The following is a 14,688-nucleotide window of genomic DNA, read 5'->3' as shown; positions in this document are numbered from 1 at the left end:
ATCAAATTTCTCATCAACTTCCTCTGCCATATGCATGGACAGTGATTTTCCACAAAAATAAAATAAAATAAAAATAAAATCCCATTTCAAATATTATATATTGTGTGTGTGTGTGTATGTATATATACAGTGAAACCTTGACTTACGAGAGCACCAACTTACGAGTTTTCCGAGATACGAGCCGTCGCTCGGGCGGTTTATTGCTTTGAGATGCGAGCCGAGATCTGAGTTACGAGCTTACGCCACCCGCCACCAGGTGGGTTCCGGTCACGTGGTTATCTTGCCGTGCAAGCATCTCTGCCGTATATCGCTGCTGCTTTGTTTTCGCATTTTGGTTATTTTGGAAAATTTCTTAGTTTTAACCATGGGTCCTAAGAAATTGAGTGCCAAGGGCAGTACTGAGAAGAAGAAGATGATGATGTGCTTGGATATAAAACACGCAATCGTCGAAAAACATGAGCGAGGTGTGCGTGTTGTCGACTTGGTGAGGCGGATGTGAAGGCAGCTGAAGATTTTATTATAACTTTTGCCGAACTGATAGAAGCCGAACGATACATCCCCCAGCAAAACTTCAACTGTGACGAGACAGGGCTCTTCTGGAAAAAGATGCCGAGGAGGACGTATATAACGGCAGAGGAGAAGAGCATGCCAGGCCACAACTTGTTCAGAGTGCCGGCGATAGCTCGCCTTCTCTTTGTGGAAGACACGGTGAGATCCTTAACATCCAACAACTAATGGGACGCAAACGGGGCGCCCAGTTTAGCGGTACACACATTGATGAATCACCCTGCCTGTGAAACACCGACATGACAGGTTATAGCTGGGTCGGGATTCAAACCCAGGCTGGACAGTTTAGAGTCAAGTGTGCGTACCTCCAGTCCAGGCCATCCTGCCAACTTGTATGCTGCATACAGGTGAAATATAAAGCGCGAGATATTTATATATATATATTTCAAAAAAAATTGGTGTGGTTTTTGGCGGGCTGGAACGGATTAATAGCATTTCAATTCATTTTAATGGGGAAATTTAATTTGAGAAACGAGCAAATTGAGTTACGAGCTCGGTCACAGAACGAATTAAACTCGTAAGTCAAGGTTTCACTGTATATATATATATCCTATATATATATATCCTATATATATATATATATATAGATATATATATATATAGATATATATATATATATATATAGATATATATATATATATAGATATATATATATAGATATATATATATATATATAGATATATATATATAGATATATATATATATAAATATATATATATAGATATATATATATATATATATATATATATAGATATATATATATATATATATATATATAGATATATATATATATATAGATATATATATATAGATATATATAGATATATATATATAGATATATATATATATATATAGATATATATATATAAATATATATATATATATATATATATATAGATAGATAGAGATAGATAGATAGATAGATAGATAGATAGATATATATATATATATATATATATATATATATATATATATATATATATATATATATATATATATATATATTGTTACGGACCGCGGATTGGATGTTATTTACCGAGCGGAGGTAACCGCGACCGAACAGTTGTTCCCCGTTTCTTCCAGACTCACCCGATTCACCCGATTCACCCAGACGTTGTCCAAATCGCGCTATGCCAAATCAATGATAGAAAGGACACGACGACTGGGAAAGATGAAACGACGCAGTACAGTTCTCAAGACCTCCGGAGGAGGGTATAATTACAGTGGTGGAGAAAAGGGGGGGGTTGATTACAAGGCAGAGTGAGGTAAAGACACAGAAGAGATGGGCACTTAAATACAGTCTTATCTTATCCCAGACAGACCACGGACAAATGGAACAAGGTAGACTTACACAGGGATTGATGGCAGGAATGGACAGGTAGGTCGATGCCACAAGGTGCACCTTGGCTCGGGGACAGGATAAACACAGTCCAAAGATGCAGGGAGGTCTCACAGCGCTCGGAGGGGACGTCTTGCTTTCTCTCAGCTCGGCGCGCATCTGACGTCACCTCTCTCTCTCTGCGCATGCTCAGCGGGGAGTGACACGCCCTCAGCTGGTTGGTTCCGCCCCACTGGGGCCGGTCCGCCGCTTCCATTGGGTGCGGGGGTTACCGGGCTCCGCCCTTGACGAGGAGCCGACAGGGAGCCCCTGTTTGGTAACCCCGTCGAGCACGTCCGATGGCGGCTCGTTGGGAAGGCCTGGTGCCCTCCCACCACTCCTACCAACCAAGCCGGAGTGAGGACGCGCACTCCCTGCGCTCGTTGTTGTTGTTGTTGTTGTTGAAGAGAACTGTGAGGAAGAGCTGCGGGGAGGTATTGGGAGGTCCTAAACTTCCTAACGGTGCCATACAATCACATTCTGGTGCAACGAAGGGTCAGAATTAATGGAAACGAATCCTTACCTGACATAGACTAAGAATAACTAGCAAGACGTCCTATAGTTGTCTTACATGAGATGCGGTGGACCTGGATGCAACATTTAATGGGGGAAATAGGGGGAGGTCGGGTCTACAGAGTGTTGTTTACAGAAAATGGGACTAGGGAATGGGGGATTGGGGATAGTTGGGAAGTATTGAAGAAATAGGGGAATATTTACAAGCGGATATGGATGGATGCAAATCCCATATCCGCAACACTGCACCCTTCTCGACCTCGGGGCGTCCCGACCCGATAAATTTTTACCGACTTTAGTGTGGCACTCAGATGTAGTTCCCTCTACTATTAACTCAACCCTGAGTGCGACAGTTTTACAGATGTTCACAAATGAGTAAATATGTCCCCCTGCGACGTTGCACCCTTCTCCTAACAGAAACACACCCACAGGATAACCGAATCGCGGAAAGCATCCTCAAACTAAACATACAGCCGGTAGGGAGCATCATTTATACAAGACTACACTGATATTTACACTACGATCCAGGACCTGTTCTTTGAGGAACACATGCAGATGTTATGCAGAGGGAGAGCACGCATGCCAGCATCGATACACCAACCCACGAGTGCCCTGTGGCCCTACGGCCTTTAATAATGTGCAGAGCACCCCTCCCAAGCACCAAAAGCACCACCCCATTATGCACAGTCAGCACCATCCGGTGCACCAATAAAGTGTTCAATAACAATGCACAATCAAGTGTCCATGGTCACCGGTGGTGTCGCAGCCGGCCGATGTTCTGCCCCTGGTCTTGCCTTCATGGAGTGCACTTGGCCTTCTGGCTTCTTTAGAAATAAAGAAAGGCGCCAACCACGTCCATTTCTGAATTGTGGCCGTCAGGGGGGCCAACTAAAAGTGGTTCACCTGTATGGCATAGGTGCCACGTTGACCCAGAGATCCATCAACGGGTGGTGCTTGACCGCAAAAGAACTGCGGTCCATTGTGGGCGGCCACAAAAATTGCGGTCCATATGGTGTATCGATCCAGGCAGCAAGCAGCAGAAGTACAGGCCCACAACTGCGGAGCCAGCACCTCTCTCTCTCTCTCTCCTCTCTCTCTGCCCCAAAGCCAGATCCTAGGAGGTGGGAGACAAAAGAAGACAGGTGAGTAAGGTGGTAAGGGCGCAAAAGTGCACGCCATATAAGATAATGCACACTGGGGGCACATGGGAACCAGGTGAGACAGGTACGTTCCTACCGTACGCCCCCCCCCCCCCCCCCCCCACCAGGTAACCTACATTACCCCTCCCTTACCCCTTACTGTATCCACAAAACACAACACTACCCATAAACATCTACTTTACACATCACAAACGTCCCTACTGTCTTCCCCGTTCCTCCCATAAACCAAATTCGTCTTCTCTCCCTCCTAACCAATCAAATTTGCCATTTCCAACTCAACATCAAAATTTGCCATCACCAATTCATCATCAGTCCCTCCTAAGGAGGGAGAGATGGAATCACCCCAATGTCTCATCCACATCGTGATGCGTCTCACAAATCCAAACAGCAATTCGCCTTTCCTGCAACACAAAACAAAGGAAACACAGGTGTGGAGTCATCATCATCACCTCAGGTAAGTGGCTGCATATGGTGCGACAGGTTCATCAATCCTAACTATTTCTTAAATGACTTTAACAACTTTACATTACCCGGGGTCTTTCTCCTGCCAAACCATTGGCCCTCATTACTCTATGTGGTTCGAAGAACCAAAATCCCATTGACCATCTGTGGTGCACAGCATCAATTTGGGTCTCACTCCCCGATTCAACACTCGGTGCTCCCGCACAATTTCGGTGGCTGGGTCGTGTGACGCTCCCAGCTGGTCCGCCCACCTGCACACCTCCACCACTGTTGTTGCCTACCGAGCTCACCTGCTCCTCACCCTAACCTAAACTAACTGGGGAAGGCCCTCTCGCACTCTCACCCCCTCGGTGCCCTCTCTGGCACGGGCTGCCCGATCCACACCCGGGATCCTCAGGCACCCACTGACACTAACGGCTCCCAGAGCCCACCTGCGGCCTCACCTGGCCGACATCTAACAGTGGCGGAGTGCCCAACCATTCACACTCATACTAAGAGGCCACACGACCAGCCAATTTCACCACACCAATGCACCCATCCACAATACCATTCTGCAACCGCACCACAAATGCCAATATCCAACCACAATTTACCTATACCTTCTAACTACTCTTTAAACTACCCTCCCCGGGTACTCGTGAAAGGGGTCCACACTTCCCCCATCCACACCTTCGCACCATGCACACCACTCCGTACCACTTACTCCAACTCTCTCCACACCACTCATTCTCTGCTCCATATATTCCACACACCTGTACTTGCACACCTGTGCTCTCATACTTGGTGCCGCCTGCACCCTTCTCTCCCCCAAGCGCATTCGCGCTGATCCACAACACTCACTACTCACCATGACACTCATCCACAATGCTCTCTCATTCATCACTTGTACACTCACACACACCTCGGAGCATTGCCTCACCGATGCCTCATTTGAAGCTGCTCACCAGCACTTCCATTCATACTGCATCATCTGCTCTGTCTACTCCCTTCTAAAACTCGCGCTCCTCCGTCTTCCCTTACACTCAGCGCTCCCACGTCATTATCAAACACTAAGCTACTACGTCCCCACGACAGGTACCAAGTCTCTTACTTAAATCTTGTCACCTATAGTCACCTCTAGTCCCTATCAATATAACCAAGCCCTCCCTGGCTCGGTTGTCATAGCCACCCCATAAACTATAGCGCATTTGCCCCCACTTTGTGAGGGATGACGGAGTTGCCATCCCACCACATCGGGCATCTCCCACTACCAATTTTGCACATCAAATTTCAACAAATCAAAAATTTACCAATCACTACCCATCATCTGCCAATCATTACTGCCAATCCTTTGCCAATCATCAAATTTTGCCTTTTTCTAATTTTGGGTCCAAAACACTAACCTCATCACCCGTCTACTTACTAGATCCTCTCGGTGCGCCAATTCACTTCTAAAGCTCGGCTTCGTACAGCCGAGCAATGAATGCGGGTTCTTTGGTGCCGGCGGCTGGATGCGTCCGACACTCGGTGCAGGGAAGGACGCTTACCCGGGCCGAGATCCCACGCACCACCTCGGCACGGAGCCATCCCATGGCCCGATCTCGACCTGCCGGAACGCCTCAACAAAAAGGGGTCGCCATGACGACCCTTCCTATCGGGCTGCCCGCTCCGCTTAGTGGAGCACGGACGCGGCCGTTCAAAGCGCAGCCCGGCGTGGATCGCGTACGGCGGTTCTTTCGAAACCGCCGTGGTTCGGATCCCCGCTGGTCCTCGCGGCACGCGAAGCTGCTCGGTGTGCACCGAGGGCCCGATTCGGCTAAATGTCGTTCTAACCGCTAACCCGGTTACCGTCGATGCCTCACCTGCATGCTTACACCCAGCAGCCCGTTCCTTGCTCATACATCCAGCTGTTCCCATGCTCCTCGTCATTGCACCTTCTCTTACACACCCAGGTACACTCATTCCGCTCACAGACTTCGTCGCACACCTGACCACCGAACACCTTGGCACACATTCGTCGTTCGCACACCTCACCAACACACCTCTCCGCGCCCCCTCCACGGTCACCTCCTCTGTGACAATCACAGGTGTGCTCTCACTCGCACACCCAACCACGTGCCTCACTACCAATTCCAGCGTGCATTCCCACACACGCTCTACCCTTCCAGGTGTGCATCCTTCCATTCCAGGTGTACATCCTCTCTCACCTGTCACAACCAACTCATGCTCCGTGTCACTCTCACTACTTTCACCACCACTCTTGACAGCGCACTCACCCTTACTCTCGACAGCGCACTCTTTCCTCATGCACCTGTCCGTTACACACCTTTCTCGCGCACACTCTCCCGTCACCGGACCCTCTCGCTCGCACCCTCGTTCCATACACTCCGGACCAGCCATACACCTCACTCATGGCCTCTCACGAACATCCGGGTCCATCTCGACCCCCAAGCTTATTAAATCACCTGGCGCATCATACGCACGACCATATTGGTCACCACTTACACCGGGTCCTCTTTCTCTTCGCTTCTCCTCCATCACCTGCGAATCCCTCATCCGGTTAATGAGCACATCATCTCGATCCAAACACAGACTTTGGACCAATTCTTTTACTTCCTCTTTTATCTCTTTCTTATCCTCTCTCCGTCGCTTCTTAATTTCGGTCACCCCTTCTTCCACTTCTTCTAATTTCTGCTTCACCTCCTTCATCTCCTCGTGCGCCCCCTTAAGTTCTTCCTCTAACTCCACCTTATTTTTTTTCTATGTGCTCCCGCACCTCCCGCTCTTTAACCTCCATCACCTCTACCACCTTGTTCATTTTCCTCGTCAGGTCCTCATGTACCGTCTGACACTCTTTTTTAATTACCCCTACGTCCTTTTTCATCTCCTTCTGTGTTGATTTTAAACCCTCTAATACCGCTGTGTGCTTCTTTACCTGTTCCCCCAACTCCTTTTGTCCCACTGTCAGCTGTTCTACTCCCAGCGTCAACTCCTCCATACCACCTTGCAATTTTACAGTCCCCTTTCTCACCTCCTTCTCCATGCGCTCCTCACAGTGCCTCACCTCCTCGCGCACTCCTCCGACCTCCTCACTCACACCTCTTCTGATCTCCCCTCCCATCACTTGCATCTCCTGCCCAGATGCCACCCTCATCTGCTCCATTTCCTCCCTGTGAGCATCCAATTTAGTTTCTACCCCCATTCTGACCCCCTCTATCTGCTGCCCCATTTGTTTAACTTCCCTTTCCGCTTGGTCCCTCATGTCCCTCAATTTGCCTTCCATGCTGTTTTCTAACCCCTCTAACCCCTCTTTCATCCCTTCCATTTGATTCTCTTGAGCGGCCATTCTGTTTTCTACCCCCGTTAACCCCTCCTGTATTTCCCCTAATCTATTGTCTAATCTCTCAAATTTGTTGGCTAGTCCCTCAAATTTGTTTCCTAATCCCTCCATTCTACTCCCTAACCCTCCGATCTGGGCCCCCATGTCCTCCCTCAATTTCTCGCTATTGGACCCCATGTCATTCCTTAAACCCCCGATCTGGTTTCCCATGTCATCCCTTAATTTCTCGCTATTCTGGGCCAACAGGGCCCCTATTTGCGCCATGAGGCCTTGCATGTCCATCGGCGGCACGGGTACCGCTCCCGCAATCCCATGCACGGCGCCGACCTGTTGTTCGCGCTCCTCTTCCCCATGCCTAGCGCCGCCATTTTGCGAACCTGCCGCCCTCACTGCTTCGCTCTCCTCATGTCCCTCAATTTGGTCCTAGATCGACCCTGCCTCACTCTCCTCTACCGGAACCCAGCCGTCTTGATCTCCCATAGCGTGACTTTCAAAATTCGGGTTTTTGTAAAACAAAAGCAATTTCGGTACTTTATAATTTTGACCAAATTTTGTCGATGTTTTTTTATTTTTTTTATTTGGTTCGGGCCTCGTATCTCACTCCCCGACACCAGTTGTTACTGTCCGCGGATTGGATGTTATTTACCGAGCGGAGGTAACCGCGGCCGAACAGTTGTTCCCCGTTTCTTCCCGACTCACCCGATTCACCCAGACGTAGGCCAAATCGCGCTATGCCAAATCAATGATAGAAAGGACACGACGACTGGGAAAGATGAAACGACGCAGTACAGTTCTCAAGACCTCCGGAGGAGGGTATAATTACAGTGGTGGAGAAAAGGGGGGGTTGATTACAAGGCAGTGTGAGGTAAAGACACAGAAGAGATGGGCACTTAAATACAGTCTTATCTTATCCCAGACAGACCACGGACAAACGGACAAGGTAGACTTACACAGGGATTGATGGCAGGAAGGGACAGGTAGGTCGATGGCACAAGGTGCACACTGGCTCGGGGACAGGATAAACACAGTCCAAAGATGCAGGGAGGTCTCACAGCGCTCGGAGGGGACGTCTTGCTTTCTCTCAGCTCGGCGCGCATCTGACGTCACCTCTCTCTCTCTCCGCATGCTCAGCGGGGAGTGACACGCCCTCGGCTGGTTGGTTCCGCCCCACCGGGGCCGGTCCGCCGCTTCCATTGGCTGCGGGGGTTACCGGGCTCCGCCCTTGACGAGGAGCCGACAGGGAGCCCCTGTTTGGTAACCCCGTCGAGCACATGTCCGATGGCGGCTCGTTGGGAAGGCCTGGTGCCCTCCCACCACTCCTACCAACCAAGCCGGAGTGAGGAGACGCACTCCCTGCGCTCGTTGTTGTTGTTGAAGAGAACTGTGAGGAAGAGCTGCAGGGAGGTATTGGGAGGTCCTAAACTTCCTAACGGTGCCATACAATCACATTCTGGTGCAACGAAGGGTCAATTAATGGAAACGAATCCTTACCTGACATAGACTAAGAATAACTAGCAAGATGTCCTATAGTTGTCTTACATGAGATGCGGTGGACCTGGATGCAACATTTAATGGGGGAAATAGGGGGAGGTCGGGTCTACAGAGTGTTGTTTACAGAAAATGGGGCTAGGGAATGGGGGATTGGGGAGAGTTGGGAAGTATTGAGGAAATAGGGGAATATTTACAAGCGGATATGGATGGATGCAAATCCCATATCCGCAACAATATTATATATATATATATATATATATATATATATATACATACATATACATACATATACATACATACATATACATACATATACATATATATACATACATATATATATATACATACATATACATATACATACATATACATACATATACATACATACATACATATATATATATATATATATGTCAGAATTTTGAACGAGGTACATTTGGGTATCCCAAGGGTCAAATTTTTTTTTTGGAATAGCTAAAAATCACCTTGATATCCTTAAAGCCCTAAGCCTGGGCTATCAAACACAGCCAAACTGACACCGATCGGCACAGAGGTTCCGTTTTTATTCATGGTCAAAGTTTCCCTTCCTTGTTAGCATAACGTAAGAGACCAAAATAAGGTCTCTTTGTAAACATTCCGTCACAAATGCTTCATTTCTGCATTTAAACATACAGTGAAACCTTGACTTACGAGTTTAATTCGTTCTGTGACCGAGCTCGTAACTCAATTTGCTCGTTTCTCAAATTAAATTTCCCCATTAAAAGGCATTGAAATGCTATTAATCCGTTCCAGCCCCCAAAAAACCACACCAATTTTTTTTGTTACGTGTTTTTAAATAAGAAAAATGCACTTTATAAATAACAAATAATGTATAAACAAGCACGACCTCGTATATACTGTTCATAATAAAAGAGAATGTTGTAGCGACCCATGGGTCCCCCAAGGAAGACCGGCATCAGAATCTCCTTGCTCCAGCCGGTGACGTCACCGGCGGGGATCCCCGGCGCCAGAGTGGCTGGTCACGTGACCGCCAAAGCGTCCCGCGCGTGCGGGTATGAGCTACACCTGTGGATCACGTGACCACCGAAGCACGCCTCGCTTGAGAGGCGTGGCTTTCGGTTTCGGTTTGGGTTTTTGGTTGTGCTTTATAAGGCAGCCCGATAAACGGGCTTTTTAGTGTTCCCGAGTTGGTTTTACGAATAAACATCTTCTCGGACGAGTTTGTGCCTTGCCATCCTTTTATCCGTATTCTGCTGGAGTCCAGACTCCTTCAATGTAAAGAAATAAACTGGTTTTATTAAGTGTTGTGGCGGACACGAAAGCACTGACGTGGTGACATCACCCCGCACACCAAGTGGGGGTGGGCCACGCCGGGGAGAGAGGCGTGGCCTCAGGATATAGACGGGGCGCGCAGCCTTGAGCAGCAGTTTGAATAAAGACTCTTGTATGAACCGCGTTGTCCGCTTGCTCCTTGCGTAAGCATTAGCGCGCGCAGCATCGCGCTACAGTGTATTTACCTTGAAGATCAGACGAAGATGCTGGCGGAGGTGGAGGAGATAACTTTTGCCCTTTTCACCACACTTTCCTCGCTTTCACTTGCAGGGCGTTTCAATAAAAACCTGTCCAACGAGGTTTGTTTCTTCCTCCCTTTCAAAATGTTTCGAAAATTCTCCATCTCTTCATGGATAGAGGTCCGGAGCTTTGAAATAATCGTAACGCCCTTGGCTGGCGTTATAGCCTTTATCGACTCCTTCTGCTTCAAAATCGTACATATCGTAGAAGTACTACGATCGTACTGCCTCGCCAAGTCGACAACACGCACACCTCGCTCATGTTTTTCGACGATTGCGTGTTTTATATCCAAGCACATCATCCTCTTCTTCTTCTCAGTACTGCCCTTGGCACTCAATTTCTTAGGACCCATGGTTAAAACTAAGAAATTTTCCAAAATAACCAACATGCGAAAACAAAGCAGCAGCGATATACGGCAGAGATGCTTGCACGGCAAGATAACCACGTGACCGGAACGCTCGTTGGGCCACCTGGTGGCGGATGGCGTAAGCTCGTAACTCAGATCTCGGCTCGCATCTCAAAGCAAAAAACCGCCCGAGCGACGGCTCGTATCTCGGAAAACTCGTAAGTTGGTGCACTCGTAAGTCAAGGTTTCACTGTATAAGCAAAGTACCAAACATAGGCAAGACATATATCTACTTGTGTTTTAAGTTTCAAGTTCCTACTCAAAATGTATGCTGGTTTATGTACCGACAAATATTGGCTATTTTTCAGTTGTTTTCACCCAAACCTGTGTTTTTTAAATTGCACTCTTGACAAGTTTCTGTCATTTTGCAAAATTTTGCAGGAAGTACCTGTATGTCGGCATTTCACGCCACAAGTTTTCGGTCTCTTACGTTATGGAGGAACGCTCTTCTTCCCGAAGATGCTGTTTCGGCTAGTTTTGCGTACTTAACGCACCAGGAGCGTCCCGATCTTTTGAAATGGCATAGAATTCAAGCTAATGTGATGGTCTGATGGTATATTTCACTTCGATATGCACTTACCTGGCTTACAGGGAGCATGACCGGTGCGTAACGTAAGAGACCGTTATGGTTTCTAAATTCACACTCAAGCTTGTTGCGTCTCAGAGAAACAAAGGAGGTCAATGATTTTTACAGAGTTAATACATACGTATAAGTGCTGTTTGTTGCGCCCTAAAGAACTATGGAACACCCTGATATGCGTAAAACAGGGCTTATATAAATATCTCTTACGTTACGGTTCATCTGCTTCATCCTATATGAGGAGCTGTGACTCAGGAACTGACATGAGTAACACAAAAACACATTCAGTAGAGTAGTTATATAGATCTACTTTTATTCCAGCTGTGAAAAGTATCTGAAAAAGGCTTTTATAATGAATGCATGGCTTTGAAGGGTAACGAAATACTTTTAAAATGCCCTTTTTCACCATTTTTTGAGGTTCAGAGGCTTATAACATGTAGATAATTGATAAAAAGTATATAAAACTATACATTTTCTGAAAGCCGTGATTGTGTTCTACAGGATGACACCTAAATGTACTAATTCAGAACATTTGGGACAAAGTTATATAGGTTTAAAGCAATCAATGTGTGTTTTTTGGGATTTGCACCTCGTTCAAAATTCTGACACTTATATATATATATATATATATATATATATATATATATATATATATATATATATATATATATATATAAATATATATATCTATACTGTATATATATGTATATATATATATATATATATATATATATATATATATATATATATATATATATATATATATATACATATATATATATATATACATATATACATATATATATATATATACACATATATATATATACATATATACATACATATATATATATATACATATATATACATATATATATATATATATATATATACATATATACATATACATATATACATATATACATATATATACATATACATATATATACACATATATACATATATACATATATATACATATACATATATACATATATATACATATATATACATATACATATATATACATATATATACATATACATATATATACATATACATATATACACATATATATATATATATATATATATATATATATATATATATATATATATATATATATATATATATATATATATATATATATATATATATATATATATATATATATATATATATATATATATATATATATATATATATATATGACGGGTTGGAGACTTAGGACTCGAGACTCAGAGACTTAGACTCAAGACTGAGAGAAGGAACAACTGATATTTATTAGAACTCGTTATACACAAGCTTGTGGAAAGCAAGATGTCGGAACAGAAGCTCACAGATGACCAACTCTACAACATAATGCTCTCAAAAGGTTCGATCAGGGCTTCATTATACATATGAAACATAGAGGTGTGGTTTAACATCAGGACAGGAGACAAGGGGTGGACTCATATGGCCCCCACCATAGTCCCTTCCTGTTATTCAGTTAGTTAAGGAAGTTCGAGGCCAGGCAAGGGTTATACCCTAATAAGCCTATGGCCAGCTGTATGAGGTAACATTTTGACAACATAATCATTAGGGTGCATCAAACGTCCCTATGTCAAGAAAACAATCTGTCCCCAATTTTATTTTGTTCCAGTCATAAAATAAAGTTCCTATGCAAAATTTGGTAAGGTTTTGATATCATCTTCTGGGTCCACCTCAGCAAATTAGATTTTGAGTCGGTAGTATCAGAGTCAGAAATTTGACACGCAGCTGTTTTGAGGCCCATAAATAAAAATGAAAGGATTGACCGATTGCTACATACAATAGCTCTTTGGAAAGGTATTATTGTGCTCTGTAGCAATATATAATCATCATAGGGATAGGGATATAATTCGCTTATACACAAATAGTCAAAATCATGATTTTATTGGTATAATCATATGTATTATAGATACCAGAATGATATAATTTTTATTACAGTAGAATCATATATACACAATCTTAGCATTTATCATCTTAATACGAGTACATCTGACTATGGATGAACATGAAAATAGAAACAAAACAAAGATACTGTAGTTTTCATGGATATTTCTGACAGTTTAGTCTTGAGCTGCTCGCTTTCGAAGATTCGGTTGCTCCTTGCGGTTGTGCTCAACAACTTGTAGCACATTTTGGTAGTGGTCTTCACTTCTGGCTGCTGAAAGGAAGTCAGAGCTAAGCTTAACTCCCCTTTCTGCAGAGTCATTCACCACATTCAAGGCTTCAACATTAGTCCATGATGTCTGGTAGGCTGCAGAGTTAGTCCATTCTTGAACATTGGTAACTAGAAATGCCCAGTCAAGCTTCAGATGATGAAATAGGTACCATGAATCTGGTCCAACAAAATCAGCCAGAGTGGTCTTCTCAGTCAAGTCATCAGGAAATCTGGGCTTTCCAAACCCAGTACCAAACCGTCCTTGTGGGTTGGTTACTGGAAAATCTGGCTGAACCTCCAGAAGTCTGTCTGCCAGAGCACGGCGATGGTCATGAGGAACAACTGAGCTGAAGAGGGCAAGTGGAACCATCTCTTCTGTGAGGTACCAGAGATGTCATTTGAAGGCTTTCAGGGCACTTCTTGAGATTCCAGCATTGACAGCTTCATACTGTTTCAGTTTGGAGATGAGCTGCAGGTCATTCCATGGGGCATCGGTGACAGAGGTACATGTCATCCACCAGGAGCTGTATACTAGAGTGACAAACGTGACAAATTCTCTGATCTTTGGCACTTGTTTTTCTGTGGTAATTGTACCTGCTGGAAGATCAGCGATTTGTTTTTCGAAGAGACATAATTTGATTGAGTAGAGGAGCTTCGCCATCCATCTGGCTTTATGCAGTGCACCAGGACGCCTGAAGGTTATTTGATGTTCAGCTACTTCACCATCAAGGAATACAGTACACAGATCAACAAATTCCAAATAATCATCACGTCTTAGAGATTGCTCGGTGTGACAGAGTCTGAGAACATTATTTTGCCAGTCACTTGTCAAACTTGTTGCTGCTTCATTTAGTTGAGATGGATCAAATCGTGAAAGTGGTTCATTGAATGTGTGTGGAAACATTTCAAAGTTCTTGCGAAACCTTGAGAAGAGGAAGATATCTGGTGACTTAGATGCTTCAACTTTAAGATCAGTAAAAATGTGCGTAAGAATGACTTCACCAATGTGGTGTCTGCAGCCTGACCACAGAAGAGCTTTGTTAAGCCGTTGTTGA

The 14,688-nt window shown here is 44.7% G+C and overlaps 1 protein-coding gene across 6 annotated transcripts in view; it reads right to left on the bottom strand.

Annotated features, from left to right (window-relative positions):
• Positions 1-14,688, bottom strand: part of LOC137435318 (rho guanine nucleotide exchange factor 7) — a 118,089-nt gene that overhangs the window by 71,037 nt on the left and 32,364 nt on the right. Inside the window, exon 1 of one of the 6 annotated variants that reach the window (XM_078784436.1) lies at positions 1,919-2,050. The exons of the other annotated variants lie outside the window; for them this stretch is intronic. The gene's annotated coding sequence lies outside the window, so the exon portion shown is untranslated. Of the gene's footprint in view, positions 1-1,918; positions 2,051-14,688 lie in introns of those variants that run through there. 6 annotated transcript variants of the gene reach the window in all.

Source organism: Myxine glutinosa, chromosome 9 (genome assembly GCF_964187855.1).
Source record: "Myxine glutinosa chromosome 9, kmMyxGlut1.1, whole genome shotgun sequence".
Lineage (NCBI taxonomy): Eukaryota > Metazoa > Chordata > Myxini > Myxiniformes > Myxinidae > Myxine > Myxine glutinosa.
Note: the sequence above shows the minus strand (reverse complement) of the source record. Positions and strands in the feature narration are given on the sequence as shown.